At 40.3% G+C, this 16,547-nt stretch overlaps 1 protein-coding gene across 1 annotated transcript in view; it reads left to right on the top strand.

Annotated features, from left to right (window-relative positions):
• Positions 1-16,547, top strand: part of LRMDA (leucine rich melanocyte differentiation associated) — a 1,384,659-nt gene that overhangs the window by 112,531 nt on the left and 1,255,581 nt on the right. The window lies entirely within an intron of this gene.

The raw sequence follows: 16,547 nt of genomic DNA, 5'->3' as shown, positions 1-16,547 counted from the left end.
TGGGGAGCTGGGGGCTCGAACTGGGATCCTTATGTTGGTCCTTGTGCTTTGCGCCACGTGAGGAATCTTTATTTTTATACCATAATTGAAAAGGAAACAAATCTGGAAAACACCAGAGGAAGTTGGAACTGTTTTGCTTATCTGAGAGGGAAGAGGAAAAAGGAAGTGCATTTGGAAATAGCAATAAGTATAAGGTGTGACTTAGGAAATGAAGGCAGAACCGTAGAAAAAAATGGACCAGAAGTACATATATGTGAAGTCAACCCATATCTGTGATTTTGGGAGAACTATTGCAGTTTTTGTTGAAGGGGAATGGGACATAGAACTTTAATAGTGGGAAAGGTGTGGAATTATATTCATATTATCTTATTATTTTTTAACCCACTAATAAAAATTAAAAAATAAAATAAATATTTTAAGATAAAAAATTACTATAACTAAGTTCTTCTTAGGACCTTATTTAAGCAAGAAGAAAGTGGAGTAAAATATTTAAAATGTTGAGAGGAACACTTGCACTAACATAGATTTCTATAACTTGCACAATTATCTCTCAAATTTGAATGAGACTTTCTCAAACAAAAGTTGAAGGAATTTGTTGTCAGTAGACCCCTCCTTGCAAGAAATGTTAAAGTACCCTATTCAGAGAGGATAGTGATATAGATTTAAAAAAAAAAAAAACCTTGAGTATATATCTTAAAAGCTACAAAAATTTTTTGATTGAATTCAACATATTTACATAAGAACTGTCAACACATTGTGAGTTAAACGTAGATACCTCAACAGAATAAATGTTGTAGGTGAAAAGTTCAGGGCTAACATCCTACTAAAAGGTGAAAGGCAGAAAGTTTTCCTTCCCAGATCAGGAACAAGACAACATGCCCAATCTCATCACTTCTGTTCAACACACTAATCTTCCTAGAGCAATTAGGGGGAAAAAAAAGTTTACTAACTGGAAAAGTAAAACTGCCTTAGTTTGCTAACATCACATATATAAAGGATATCACCAAAAATCATATACCCTAATAAGTGAATTCAGCTAAGTTTCAGGATACAAAATCAACATATTAAAAGAAGTTGCATTTCTTTACACTAACAATGAGCTACTTAAAACAAACAAAAACAAACCATAAAGTTCTATTGATAATAGTGTCAAATAATATACTTATAATGAAATCAAGAAGGTTAAAGATATATACAATGGGGGAGTCAGGTGGTAGTACAGCTGGTTAAGCGCACGTGGTGGCAAAGCGCAAAGACTGGCATAAGGATCCCGGTTAGAGCCCCCGCCTCCTCACCTGTAGAGGGGTCGCTTCACCGGCGGTGAAGCAGGTCTGCAGGTGTCTTTCTCTCTCCCTCTGTCTCCCCATCCTCTCTCCATTTCTCTCTGTCCTATCCAACAACAACGACATCAATCACAACAACAATAAAACAAGGGCAAAAGAAGGGAATACATAAATATATATTTTTAAAAGATATATACAATGAGGGTGTCGGGCTGTAGCGCAGCGGGTTAAGCGCAGGTGGCGCAAAGCACAAGGACCGGCATAAGGATCCAGGTTTGAACCCCGGCTCCCCACCTGCAGGGTTTCTCTCTGTCCTATCCAACAACGACGACAATAATAACTACAACAATAAAACAACAAGGGCAACAAAAGGGAATAAATAAATAAAATAAAAATATTAAAAAAAATAAAAAAAGATATATACAATGAAAACTAAGTTATTGATGAGACAAGTTGAAGATGTAAGTGAAAATATATTTCTATCTCTTCCCTTTCTATATATACAGAGTTATAAATATTGGTTCAGGGAAGTTTCTTGACAGTATAGCCCATGTGTGAGACTCTTGCTTTATTCCCTGTGGTAAATTTAAAAAAGATATCCCATTGTTGTATGCTTCACATTGGTTTGGTCTCGCTCCCCCCCCAACCAGGAGAATTGGTTTGGCCCTTGCTAGTTTGGTGCCTCTCTTTCTCCCTGCCCCCTATGCTACGTAGTTCCAGAGTTCTTGGCACGGTGGCCAGAGGAGAAGGATGCAGGAGAGATGTGTGGTGATTAGTTTAAGGGTCTCTCTCTGCCGCCAGAGCAGAAAGACAGGGGGGCACATGTTTGCCCACTCGTGAATAAAGCTTCTCTGCCCAGCCGTGTGTCTCTGGTCTTCTCTGTCTACCACCGCAAAGCTAGCCTGGCTGCTGGAGCCCCGAACATTAATGACATCCCATATTCATAGATCAGAAGAATTAGTATTACTGAAATGTCCATACCATCCATAGCCATTTTTTGTGTTACTAATGTGTCAACTAAGGCTCATTAATTGTAACAAATATGCCATTATGGTAGGGAATATTTATATCAGGAGATTGCATTAGGGGAAGGAGGTAGATAGAAAAAACTATATATTGTTAAAAAAAGTCAGAAGGATGACTGAGTATGAAAATATATTTTTTGTATTTATTTATTCCCTTTTGTTGCCCTTGTTGTTTTACTGTTGTAGTTATTATTATTGTTGTTATTGATGTTGTCATTGTTGGATAGGACAGAGAGAAAGGGGGGGAAGACAGAGAGGGGGAGATAAAGGTAGACATCTGCAGACCTGCTTCAGTGCTTGTGAAGCGACTCCCCTTCAGGTGGGGAGCTGGAGGCTTGAACCCGGATTCTTACACTGGTCCTTGTCCTTTGTGCCACGTGTACTTAATCCACTGCACTATCGCCCGAATCCCCCTTTCTTACTTCTATACATTCAAAGCGATAAAGGACAGGAAATTTCCAGTGGAGGGGATGGGATATGGAGCTCTGGTGGTGCGAATTGTGTGGGATTGTACCCCTCTTATCTTATGATCTTGTCGATCATTATTAAACCAATAAAAAATAAATAAAACCATCATTTTTTCATCTATCCAGTTTGACTATATATAGATGTGTGTGTTAATTTTTGTTGCCAGAACTTCTTTTTCTTTCTTTTTTTTTTCTTTTTAAAAATTTTTATTGGTAAAAAGGAAACATTGACTAATCCATAGGATAAGAGGGGTACAAGTCCACACAATTCCCACTACCAGAACTCTGTATCCATCCCCTCCCCTGATAGCTTTCCTATTCTTTAACCCTCTGGGAGTATGGACCCAAGGTCATTGTGGGATGCAGAAGGCTGAAGGTCTGTCTTCTGTAATTGCTTCCCTGCTTAACATGGGCATTGACAGGTCAATCCATACTCCCAGCCTGTCTCTCTCTTTCCCTAGTGGGGAAAGGCTCTGAGGAAGTGGAGCTCCAGGACACATTGGTGGGGTTGTCTGTCTAGAGAAGTCTGGTCGGCATCATGCTAACATCTGGAACCTGGTGGCTAAAAAAGGAGTTAACATACAAAGCAAAGCAAATTGTTGACCAGTCATGGACCTAAAGGCTGGAATAGTGCAGATGAAGAGTGTGTGGGGGGAGTCCTCCATTTTGTAGATAGCTAGTAGGCATATTTTAGTTATATTCCAAAGGGCCTGTGGCTATACTAGTTTTTTTTTCTTCTTCTTTTTCTTTTTCCTCCTGAGTCTGAAATCTGATATGCATGTGGATCCAAGTTATTGTCTGGGGAGATGATATAATGGCTGGCAAAAGGACCAGAAAGCTGGATCAGGGAAGAGAGTAGCTCCTTAATATGGGAAAGGGGTATAAATATTGTTGACTATAAACCCCATTGATTTGATGTGATCTGGGGCCCATATTCAGCTTAGGAGCCTATGTGACCTCTGCATCTCTGTAGATCTGAGCTCACATTCTGTGGTCATGAGTAGGAATATTCCAAGCTTTCCTCATATCAGGATGCATCTTCCACAGGTGTAGCATAGAGTATATGGTCCATTCTCCCTTTGGAGGATGGGACATTCTCTATCATTGTTGATCCAAGTTGAGGGCAAGTTCTGTGGGGGCCCACAAAAGGGTCTGTTGTCTTGTTCCTGATAGAAATGACTAGTAACAATGGAGAGACAGATTTATTCGAGGTCTATGCCCATCATGTCTGGACTCCCTGATTAGGGCCCCAGCTGATGGGGTGGTGTGATAGTGACTAAAGAGTATGCCAGTCTCTTGCCTTTATTCAACCTTTGCAGTCCTTGCTTTGATAAGGTTACCTTTGGAGTGAGTGAGAGAACTGTAATAGGAAGTAGGTAAGGAGAGTATCTAAGTCTAAGTAGACACTATTTCATTATGAACTCTATACTGACTCACTACAGACTATTGTGTATTGTTGCTTTGAGGTATATATTTTGCCCTAATTTATGGATACATGTGAACATATGCTCTGTCTTACAGGACCTGGTCTATATCTAGGTTTTTGGGGTTTGTTAGGAAGTGAACCTCCTGGAATGGAATTAGAGAATTCTATGAAAGGAAAGGTCTCACCTGAGTAATGAGGGTGAAGGGTTGACATTCCACACCTGAAGTCTCTGGACACAGTCTGAAGTGAAGCATGCTGAGGTGGTATTCCTTGCATTGATTAGGCTGTGATTGGCAGATGCAATATCATTTGGTATGAATTGAGAGAAGCATGCAGGAAAGTGAGCCCCACCCTAGAGTTTCCAGGACTGGGGGAAATATAGGCTCTATAGAGGAAGTGGGAGGTTCCTGCTGTCTTAGGTTTTAAGAAGACAATAGAGACTTTGTTATGAAGTGAACTGCCTGGAATGGAATTAGAGAATCCTATGAAAGGAAAGATATCACCTGAGTAATGAGGGTGAAGGGCTGACATTCCACACCTGACGACTCTGGACACAGTCTGAAGCATTTTGAGGTGGTACTCGTTGTGTTGATTAGGTTGGGATTGGCGGATGCAATATCATTTGGTATGAATTGAATGAAGCATGCAGGAAAGTGAGCCCTACCCTAGAGGTTCCAGGACTGGGGGAAATATAGGCTCTATAGAGGAGGCAGGAGGTTCCTGCTGTCTTAGGGTTTCAGAAGACAATAGATAGTTATTGCTATAATCACATTATTCGTAATTAGGTTAACTTTGAAATACCCCTTTGCTAGGAATTTCTGTATCATACACAACATCACCATAATTTATGTCCTTTGACATTATTTGTATATAGCTGTGCCACCGGTTGCTTCTGTTCTCCCTGTTGTAAGCTTTTAAGAGAGTCAACATATCAAAGACTCAGCCTATGTATTAAAAAGACTCAATCTGTGCTTTAAAAAGTTTGAGACATTCAATCAATTTTCCCCTCTCATATTAATTAAATAGTGTTTTATATGACTACAAATTAGTAGGATTGTACATAAACAACATTCCCACCACCAAAAGACTGTGTCCCATCCCATACTCCCTCCATTCCAACCACCACCCGCAGCCCCTTGAAAACGAACTTCTTATGCCTCCATGATTCTGTCACTTCTGCTAGGCATTTTTTTTTCTCCTTTCAGTATTAGACAGGACAGAGAAGGAGAGGAACAGAAACACCTTAGCACTTAGCAGTGCTTCATCACTTGGATCTTGTGCATGGCTCTCCCATGTGGTATCAGAGGCTTTACGTCTGGTCCTCATCATGGTAAAGTATAGTTTCTACTAGGTGAGCTATATTCAATTCCATACTATTTGCTATCTTAGTTGTATTATTAACATTTAAAACTCTCAGTGGTAGGAATTAAAAATAATTACTAATAAACATATCCTAAGGCAGGCATTCAATGTATTAGCCCAGTAAATCCTTATAATAACTCAACGAAATGAGTAATGTGGTTAACCTCTATTAGCAGACAGGGACACTGAAACTGAAATTAAGAAGTTATGTAACACACATTGTACATTGCAGTCTGGCTTAACAGCATGAATTGTTGCTACCTTACAGAATGTTAGCCTGTCAGGGCATTAGAGGTTTCTTGGTGTAGGCATCAAAAATCCAAGTCTCCATGAAGAGAACAGCCAAGAACAAAGCTGTTATTAGGAATGATACAGGTGCTGTGGAATGATTTTTGAAAAACAGTATAAAAATGTCACACATCCTAAGAAGTAGGTATATCCTCTTGGCCACAGGATTGCAATCTCTATAGTTTTTTGTTTTTTTTTTTGGTGTGTGTGTGTGTATGTATTGGAACTTTGTACTTGCATAACTCCACCACCACTCTATGTGAGCTTTTCTTTCTTTCTTTCTTTCTTTCTTTCTTTCTTTCTTTCTTTCTTTCTTTCTTTCTTTTTTTTTTACCTTCAGGTTTATCACTGGGGCTCGGTACCTGCACTATGAATCCTCTGCTCCTGGAGGATTTTTTTTTTTCCCATTTTGTTGCTCATTGTTATAAATGAGAGAGGGAGAGAGAGAGAGAGAGAGAGAGAGAGAGAGAGAGAGGAGAGGAGAGGAGAGGAGAGGAGAGGAGAGGAGAGGGAGAGGGAGAGGGAGAGGGAGAGGGAGAAACATTTAACTGCATGGTGCACCCATGTGGTGTGACTGATTGAAACATGAGCCATTGAACATGGTAAATTGTATACTCTACTGGGTGAGCTACCAGCCCCTACTCCTTTATTTGAACAAAATGCCAAAAGGGGAAGTGAACTGTATGAGACATTCAAGTGTGAGAGGTAGAGGAGAACTTGTTCCCAAAATCAAGAGTGTTGAGAGTGAACTTGGAAGGTTCTCTCTTTGTCTTCCCTACAGTAGTAACTAACTCTGAATTGAGCCTGGGCATATAGATACATATGAAGCATTTGAGGAGTAATTGAGGAAACCCAACTTTTCGTCTTCCTGGTAGTTCAACCCTGGGAAATCTTTTCTCCACTTTGAAGCTTAGTTTCTTCTTTTGTAAAGTGGAGTTTAGGTTTCTTGTCCTCTTTGATCATGAAGGCACTGGAAAGCAAATGGGGTGATGTGGGTAAGAGGACCTCATAAACTGGAAGGTGCTGTCCATATAGCTTGTAAATATTACTACCCAATTTTCCTGGGCAGAGAGCTTATGAGAACAGTACATAAACATGTGTGCACATATTTTCTCCTGGAAAAGGCAATCTCATATTGGAGTTTTTTTTTCTTTTTCTTTCTTTCTCTCTCTCTCTCTCTTTTCAGTTTTCCCCATAACTACATGGTGGCTTATGTGGGTGTTGGTGCTAAGCTTGCTGAGCAACCAGTAACTATAGAAGGAGTAAAAGAGCTTGTACCAACGGTGCCCAGTCCCAATGCCCAAAGGCTTCATGTGAACTGTTGAAATTTTGTTTGTGAAAATGCTTTATCTGAATTGTGAAACAAGATAATTCTGTTGTACCCACTAGTGTTGGTATGCATGAGACCCCTTCTGTTTCATTGGTTTAATACCCCCTGCTTAACACTGTATTCTATTTACATAACCACTGTATTCTATTTACATAACCACTTCATTCTATTTACATAACCACTGTTAACAAGCACCACCCTCCCTCCAGGGCATTGGTTCAATCCCCACTGGTTCATGATATGTTTTTGCTCTGCCCCCTCTCCTTGTCATACCCTGATTTTCACCAGTCACTTTTCTCTCCACCCTCTCTGCGTCGCATCCTGTTCCCACCCTACTGGGCTAGTATATTTATAAGGACAAGATTGTTTGTAGTAGTAGTTTAGCTTGGCTCGGCTTAGATTGTGCTGCATCCTGCATGAATAAAGAGATACTGCATACAACCCAGCCACGTAAAAATGTAAAAAATGGAGACTAATTCCTAGCACTGCTAAAACGGTATCATCTGTTTTCCATCTACACCATGCCTCGGCTTCACGTGAGCTTAATGTGCAGCTTGGCGATGCGAGAATCCGGCATGAAGCCCAGCCAGTCTATCTTGGCATTACTCTCGATTGCACTCTGTCATTTCACAAACATCTCATAAAAACTGCTGCAAAGGTGGGCGCGAGGAATAACATCATTGCAAGACTGGCCAGCTCCTCATGGGGCGCGAGCGCTTCCACACTACGATCATCATCTCTGGCATTATGCTATTCCACTGCAGAATACTGTGCCCCAGTATGGTTCTGTAGCCCCCATGTCCACTTGGTCGATTTGAAATTATATTCCTCCATGAGGATAATTTCTGGAACCATCCGTTCCACCCCGGTTCCATGGCTGCCAGTTCTTAGCAACATCGCCCTGCCAGATATTCGTCGGGATGCGGCATCATCTAAGTTCATTTCCCACGTCTACGCTCGACCGGACCTGCCAATATACACGGATATCTTCGCCCACGCTGTCCAACGCTTGACGTCTTGTCACCCAATCTGGTCCCCTACGCCTACACTGAACTTCTCTGTTCCAGACTCTTGGAAACAGAATTGGCAGTCAGCTGAGGTAAAGAACAAACACCTCATCACAGACCCCTGCAAGCGTCAACCCAGCTTTGACCTAGCACGTTATGATTGGGCCCTCCTCAATTGCTATCGAACAGGCCATGGCCGGTGCGCCGCTATGTTCCATCGCTGGAACATAGAGACGCACATAGAGACATAGAGACGACCCGAACTGCCCCTGCGGCTCCAGACAGACTATGACCCACATAGTCAACGACTGCCACCTCTCCAGATTCAAAGGAGGTCTCGAAACTTTACATCAGGCTCAACCTGATGCTGTTGACTGGCTACAGAAGAAGGGCAAACGCTAGAAGAAGAACCCAGCCACGAGTCCCTGTTCATCTGTTACCCACCCGTGAAGCCAGCCCGGTGAAAACAACACACTAGAAACACACATAACTGGTAATTGACTAGGGACTACAGTGCGAGAGCTTCCCTTCTATCTCTGCTTCCTGGTAGGGAGTAATTGAAGTGATCATATAATTTATTGTCAGAACTAAGACTGGCAAGATAGGTCACCTGGGACTGAGACTGCTTTGCCATGTGTTTCACTCAGGTTTGGCCCCCATGATACTGGGGGAAACTTTAGTATAGTGGTCTTCTCTTCTCAATTATAGTAGTTATAATTTGTCTCTGTATCTGTTTTGACCCAACATAGTAAGCCTTATAATAACAAAACATACAGAAACACACAAAAAACTGGAACACGCTTGAAAATGAGAGGATTATTAATAATTATGTTGGAGGCAGTCGGGTGGTAGTGCAGTGGGTTAAGTGCAGGTGGTGCAAAGCACAAGTACCAGGACCGGTGTGAGGATCCTGGTTGGAGCCCCTGGCTCCCCACCTGCAGGGCAGTCGCTTCACAGGTGGTGAAGCAGGTCTGCAAGTGTCTATCTTTCTCTCCCCCTGTCTGTCTTCCCCTCCTCTCTCCATTTCTCTCTGTCCTATCCAACAATGATGACACCAATAACAACAACAATAATAAGTACAACAACAATAAAAACAACAAGGGCAACAAAAAGGTAATAAATATAAAAAGATAATTATGTTGGGAAAACAAGTACACTGTGGAACTAAATACTCCGGCATCTTAGTCTAGTTGAAAAGTTCAGGGCAGATTGTAGAAATGGCAGAGTTGGGGGAGTCAGGCCGTACGTAGCACAACAGGTTAAGCGCAGGTGGTGAAAAGCACAAGGACCCTAGTTCGAGCCCCTGGCTCCCCACCTGCAGGGGAGTCACTTCACAGGTGGTGAAGCAGGTCTGCAGGTGTCTACCTTTCTCTCCTCCTCTCTGTTTTCCCCCCTCCATTTCTCTCTGTCCTATCCAACAACGATATCAATAACAATAATAACTACAACAATAAAACAACAAGGATGACAAAAGGGAATAAATAAATAAATCATAAAAAAAATTTTAAGAAAGAAATGGCAGAGTCGGTCTCTAGCCTCCTTGTTTTGTGTTTCCTACTTCTCTTCTTTCTAGCATTCCTTTTATCGGTCCTTTCCCTGATTATTGTTATACATTCTATAGCTATGTGTCCAAACTTGTAGAATGTACAATACCAAGGGCCAGCAAAATATCTTACCTGGATAGTGTTCTTAGTTTGTCATGCGTGAGACTCAGGTTAGAGTGTGAGCCCCCATCTCACTGGAGGATGCTTTGCTGCTATGGTAACCACCCCCCTTCTCTGTTCCTATCTGAAAAACTTGTCCCAAAGCAGTGAAACTTCAGTGATGACATACAAAACAGTGTACACCAAGAATGATCTTTAATGTAAACAATGAACTTGGCCTATTATGTGTCAGAGTAGGTTCATCAGTTTTGTAACAAACATGCCACTGTGGGGGATGCTGATACTGAGTGGGTGGGAGAGGCTATGTGTATATGGAAGCAGGAAGGGGGTTTAGGGGAAATATCTATCTCATACTCAGTTTTGCTATAAACTTGAAATTGCATCAACAGTTTTTAATTAACTTTGATTAAAATTAAAATCAGGGGCCAGGGAGCTAGCATAATGATTATGCAAAAAGGCTTTCATGCCTGAGGCTCCAGTGACCCAGGTTCAATCTCCTAGCACCATTAAAAGCTAGAGCTGAGCAGTGTGCTGGTTTCTCTCTCTCTTATCTCTCCCACTAAAATGAAGTAATTAAAAAAATTAAATGGGCGGGGCGGGCAGTAGTGCAGTGGATTAAGTGCACATGGTCTGAAGTGCAAGGACTGGCCTAAGGACCCCCGTTTGAGCCCCTTCACAAGCGGTGAAGCAGGTCTGCAGGTGTCTATCTTTCTCTTCCCTTCTGTCTTCCCCTCCTCTCTTGATTTCTTTCTGTCCTATCCAACAACAACAGCAATAACAACAATAACAATGATAATAACAACAAGGGCAACAAAAAATGGGAAAAATGCCTTCAGAAGCAGTGGATTCATAGTGCAGGCACCAGACCCCAGTGATAACCCTGAAGGCAAAAGTAAAATAAAATAAAGTAAAAAGAAAATAAAGTAAAAAATAAAATAAAGTAAAATCAGTAAGTGAAAACAAGGAGAAGACCACTTAAAAAGTCACAGTCAGTAATTGGCCATAACTTAGGATTAGATAGGCTTTTTCTATAACTTGTGGCTTTCTCATCTGTAGTATATTAGTAACATACTAGTTCGTGGGGGTGTTGTGCAGATCAAACAAAAGAATTTACATGAAATTGGTTCATGATTAATGAAGGGTTAATATGAATGTAAATTACTACTAATATTATAAATGAGAAGCTTGAGTCATAGCAAGGTAAGTAATTTATAATGAGAAAATTTCTAGTCTCACAGGAAGACATTTTAGCAAAGATTAGTCTTTTTTGGGACCTTCAATTCACACTAGTCATCTATCCATGTAAATAATTGGCCGTGGGGTATGGTGATTATGGTGATAGAAATATGAGTTTGAATCTGCGTTGAATTCTAACACCTTGAGCAAGATTACCAACTTCTGTTTGGATTCTTCATCTGTATAATGACAAAGAAATGTCTATAATTCAGGACTATGATGATGATTGTGTGAGAAAGAAAGAACTTGATAGTCTGCTGTGTAAAGAGACTGTCAAAAAAGAGATGTTCTTTTTTTCATTTTTTGTCTCCTAGGGTCATTCTAATAACAAAAAGGAAGTTGGTATAGGCTATCCCAATGGAACTTTCTCCCCCTGCCCCCCCGCAGGTAATCTTTTATTAGAGTAGGATGTGTGTGTGTACAGTGGGGGGAAGAGAGAAAAAGGCAAACACTTACATGCTGGTGTCCGGCCAAAGAGCCCAAGCTCTCTGACTCCCTGTTTTAAAACCCAAGCCCCGCCCCCACCTTTCCAAGCCACACCTGTAACCATTCCTGTTTTCTGGGCTGTACATTTTCCCCTAATATTTCCTCCCTCTAGGAGTATGTACCTCAAATTCTTTTTGGGATGTTGAAGGATGCAGTTTTGCACTTCTGTAACTGCTTCCTGCTGACATTTGGGCAGTTGTCTGGTTGATCCATACTCCTAGACAGATCTGTTCTGTCCCTAATATTTCCCTAGTAGGGTAAGGCCCTGGAGAGATGAGGTTTCTGGACACTTCACCATGTGGTCATCTGTGCAGAGAGGTCAGGGTGGAGCCATGGCAGCTTCTGGGACTTGATGGATGGTGGTGGTCCAGGCAAAGAGCCCCAATGGAACTTTCTATGTAGATTATCCCTATAACTGAGACCTCTTTAGTTACCAAATGGAGATTATTAGAAACTGTACTCCAAGAGATTCAGAGAATTTGGCATTGGGAGAAAAAAGATGAATAAACATGAAATCAGGCAGAAATGTTAGCATTTTTTTTTCTCTCTCTGTCCCCCACCCTACGCTCCCACCTACATTTTTCTTGCCTTTTCTTAGATTTCATTAGCATTAGAAATATACAAGTTGATGTGCTGGGGAAACAAAGATACACAAGGCATGTTCATCCTAGCCAGTTCCTAGAATCTAGCTGATTATAGGATTGATGGGAACTGGCTTAACGGAACTAGCATAATAGGAACTAAAGCTTTTAAATGTAAGATAATTGAATCTACTGGTGTTAGGACTTAGTGGACGTATGTTTTAATCAGGACCCTTTTAGGTACACATGATTGAAACATAACTTTGTAATAGCTATAGGAATAATTTATTGACTTATAAAGCTGGGAAACCTAACACTGGGAGGTTTGGGTGATAATTTTACTCTCTTCCATCCCATTGGCAAATCTCCTTGGACTATCCATTGCTTTGTAGCACTCACACTCTGATTTTCTGATATGCCTATTTAATTGGTAAAGAGAAAATGTTTCCTGTCTTCAGAGGCCAGTTGTTTACCAGTCAGCAGTTGTTATGTACCTCTACCTCCAGCGTTGAGTCAGAATGATGAATGAGAGTTAAATATGGTTCAATAAATGCCTTTTGTATGGAAGTTTGGGCACCATGTGAGCCCAGGCATGTTGTACCAGTGATACTGAAATTCTGTAGCAGATTGCAGTATGCTGTTTATAATGATCTGGGCCATTTATCCTTTAAAGCTGAAAATGGAAATACTTAGGATTAAATCCACTACTAAGAGTTCTCAGTAGGTTGGCTAATGCACACAGTTTAACTTGACTTTGGTGAGGCCAGGATTGAGATAATTATATCTGGAGGCATTTTTTTTCTTTTTTGAGAAAAGGTCAAATAAGTTCTTTATAACTTGATCTCAGACTATTTTTCCCCCCTGTAATGCAGTTCATTACTAGTTGGCCTTGCTTATCTCCTGATCATAACCTAAATATATTTGTGTTTATCTTATTTTTGACCTAACTTACTAACTTATTTTTATAAGTTAGACCTATACCTATTAGTAATTTTGAATAGGATCTTAAAGATCTTATTTATTTATTATTGAGAAAGATAGGTGGAGAGAGAGAAAAAGAACCAGACATTACTCTGGTACATGTGCTCCTGGGGATTGATCTTGAGACTTTAATGCTTGAGAGTCCAATGCTTTATCCATCCACTGCACCACCTCCCACCCAGACCACAAATAGTATTTTTTTTAAAAAAAAAACTTATTTCTTACCTATCTATAATTCCATTGAACAGTCATAATATCTTACAGCTACATTTCACATCTGTTTAAACTATTCTGGCCATGGTAAATTATTGTACAGTGTTTTTTTTTTTTTTAAATTTGAGTTTTTTAAAATCTTAGCTTGCTTGTAAACTTCTTGTGAAGTAAAGTTAAACTGTAAAACAACAACAACAACAAAAAAAAAACCTGTAAAATTAAACAATGAACAGCAACCAAAAAGTAGGAGTAGAATTTTGTGCTCAATGAATGAGATTTCTAATTTCTTCATGTTCTCATCAACACTTGTTTTATATTAAAGATTCTTGATTTAACATCCTATTGAATATGTAGTCATATCTCATTGTGGTTTTGATTAACATTTTTCTTTTTTCTTTATAAAATAAAAATATTGACAAACCATGGGATAAGAGGGGGTACAATTTTACACAATTCCCACCACCAGAACTCCGTATCCCATCCCCTCCATTGAAAGCCTTCCTATTCTTTTTTGCCTCCAGGGTTATCACTGGGGCTCAGTGCCAGCACTACGAATCTACTGCTCCTAGAGGCTATATTCCCCATTTTTGTTGCTTTTATTGTTACCCTTGTGGTTGTTATTGTTGGATAGGGCAGAGAGAAATGGAGAGAGAAGGGGAAGACGGAGAGAAGGAGAGAAAGATAGACACCTTCAGACTTGCTTCACTGCTTATGAAGAGACTCCCCTGCAGGTGGGGAGCTGGGGGCTCGACTGGGATCCTTACGTGGGTCCTTGCTCTTCGCACTACCCAGTCCCCGAAAGCTTTCCTATTCTTCATCCCTCTGGGAGTATGGACCCTCATGGGGTGCAGAAGGTGGAAGGTCTGGCTTCTGTAATTGATTCTCTGCTGAACATGGGCATTGACATGTCGATCCATACCCCCAGTCTGTTTCCATATTTACCTAGTGGGGCAGGGTTCTGGAGGGGTGGGGTTCCAGGACACATTGGTGAGGTTGTCTGCCCAGGGAAGTCAGGGTGGCATCATGGTAGCATCTGGAACTTGGTGGCTGAAAAAACATTAAAGATATAAAGCAGAATAAATGGTTAAATAATCAAGAACCTAAAGACCTAAAGGCAAGAATATAGCAGATGAGATTTGGGGTCTTCATTTGGGAAAAAGCTAGTAGGTCTATTTTAGGTATATGCTAAGTGGCCCATGACTTTACTAATTTTGCCTGAGCCTGACAGCTAACATGCAGGTGGACCAAAGGTATTGTCTGGGCAGATGATGTCAGAGTTAGGGATAGGACTAGAAAGCTGGATCAGGGCAGAGAGTAGCTCCCAAATATGGATATAAATATATAAATGCTGTTAACTGTCAACCACATTGATTTGATCTGGGGCCCCTATTCAGTGCAGGAGCCTATGTAACCTCTGCATACCTGTAGGTCTGATGTGGTTATAGGCTGCACAATTTCAGGACCCATCTTCCTCAAGTGGCAGAATATGTTGGCCCAACCTCCCTTCAGAGAATGGAGCAGTTCCTACCATTGTTGATCCATACTGAGGGCAAGGTCCTATAGAGGCCCACAAGAGGGCCCACTATGTTGTTCCTTAATGAGATGACCAGTGACAGTGGAGAGAGGTATCTGTTAGAGGTCTAGTCCCATCAGATTGACATTTTTCTAATGGTTAATGCCTTTAAATTTATTTTCTTTTTAAAAATTTTAAAAAATATTTTTATTTATTTATTTTTATTTTTGTTGTTATTGATGTCATTGTTGTTGAATAGGACAGAGATAAATGGAGAAAGGAGAGGAAGACAGAGAGAGGGAGAGAAAGATAGACACCTGCAGACCTGCTTCACCACTTGTGAAGCGACCTCCCTGCAGGTGGGGAGCCGGGGGCTTGAACCAGGATCCTTACGCTGGTCCTAGCACTTTGCGCCACGTTCGTTTAACCCGCTGCACTACCACCTGAGTCCCTTAAGTTTATTTTCATGGTAGCAGTAGGTCTGTCTTTTGAAGACTGGAAGGTAGATGAGGAAAAATGAACTTTAATCCAAAAATTTACTGGAGATTAATACCTGGTCAATCTGATTTACACTACATAGTTCTATCAAAGCCTAAAAGTTGGTAGCACAGGTTCCTCTGGAAGTTGTAATAGGCCAGATTACCACTCTATCTCCATACTATTTTATGACCCCTCCTTCCCCATTCTGTAAAAAGGTTTGAGACTGCATTTGTAGAAAAAGTAAACCAGAGAATCTCTGGATGTGGTAATATAAAGCACTGTTAGAAATTGGAATTTATGTAAACCTGAGATAATTGAACATATTGATTGAATATATACACCTTAACTAAACTTAGATGGTAGATTTTTGACACTTCTTACTCCTCCCAGTGCTTGTCACATATCTTGATTTCTAGGATTGTGTTAGCCAGGTCTTTTGTTTAGCTCAAGAGGAGAAATTATAGTTCCCTGGAAGTCTCTCAATATAGCAACTTGGTCAGATCATCATATAGTGAAGTACTAGATGACAAACACTTTTAATTTTTAGAGATCTTATCAGTTTTTCATTTTTCCATACTTTAATATGTACAAAAAACTGAGATTTCCTAATGTTTATTTGAAAAATTTTTATTATCTTTGTTTATTTATTGGATAGATACAGCAAAAAATCCAAAGGGGAGGAGGTGATAGAGAGGGAGAGAGACACCTGCAACACTGCTTTACCACTTGCAAAGCTTTCCCTCTGCAGGTAGGGGCTAGGGCCTCAAACTCTGGTTCTTGTGTATTGTAACAAGTGTGCTCAACCAGGTGTGCCACCATCCAGCCCTGATTTCCCAATATTTCTGAGAAGCCTCTAACATGAAATTTAAAGATAAGTACAGTGTTTTTTATTTTTTTAAATGAAAACAAGACAAAAACCTTGAGTTTCAACTTGTGATGGCGAGTAACTTTGATACACTCTTAGTGGAAATGTAAACTGGTGTAACATCTATGGAAAAATGGTAGAGATTCCTTAAAAAATAAAAATGCACATATCTAATGATCCTGAAATACTATGCATAGGCATTTATCTAAAGCATATAAAAACACTAATTTCAAAAGATAAATATTGAATATATTCCTCTTTTTTCTTTTATGTGTTTTCTTTATTCATTTATGAGATGCTTAAATATATATATATTTAAAGTTATATTTCTTTCTTTTTT

The sequence above is a fragment of the Erinaceus europaeus genome, chromosome 1, assembly GCF_950295315.1.
Source record: "Erinaceus europaeus chromosome 1, mEriEur2.1, whole genome shotgun sequence".
NCBI lineage: Eukaryota > Metazoa > Chordata > Mammalia > Eulipotyphla > Erinaceidae > Erinaceus > Erinaceus europaeus.
The sequence above is the reverse complement of the archived record's forward strand: the minus strand, read 5'-3'. Positions and strand labels throughout refer to the sequence as shown.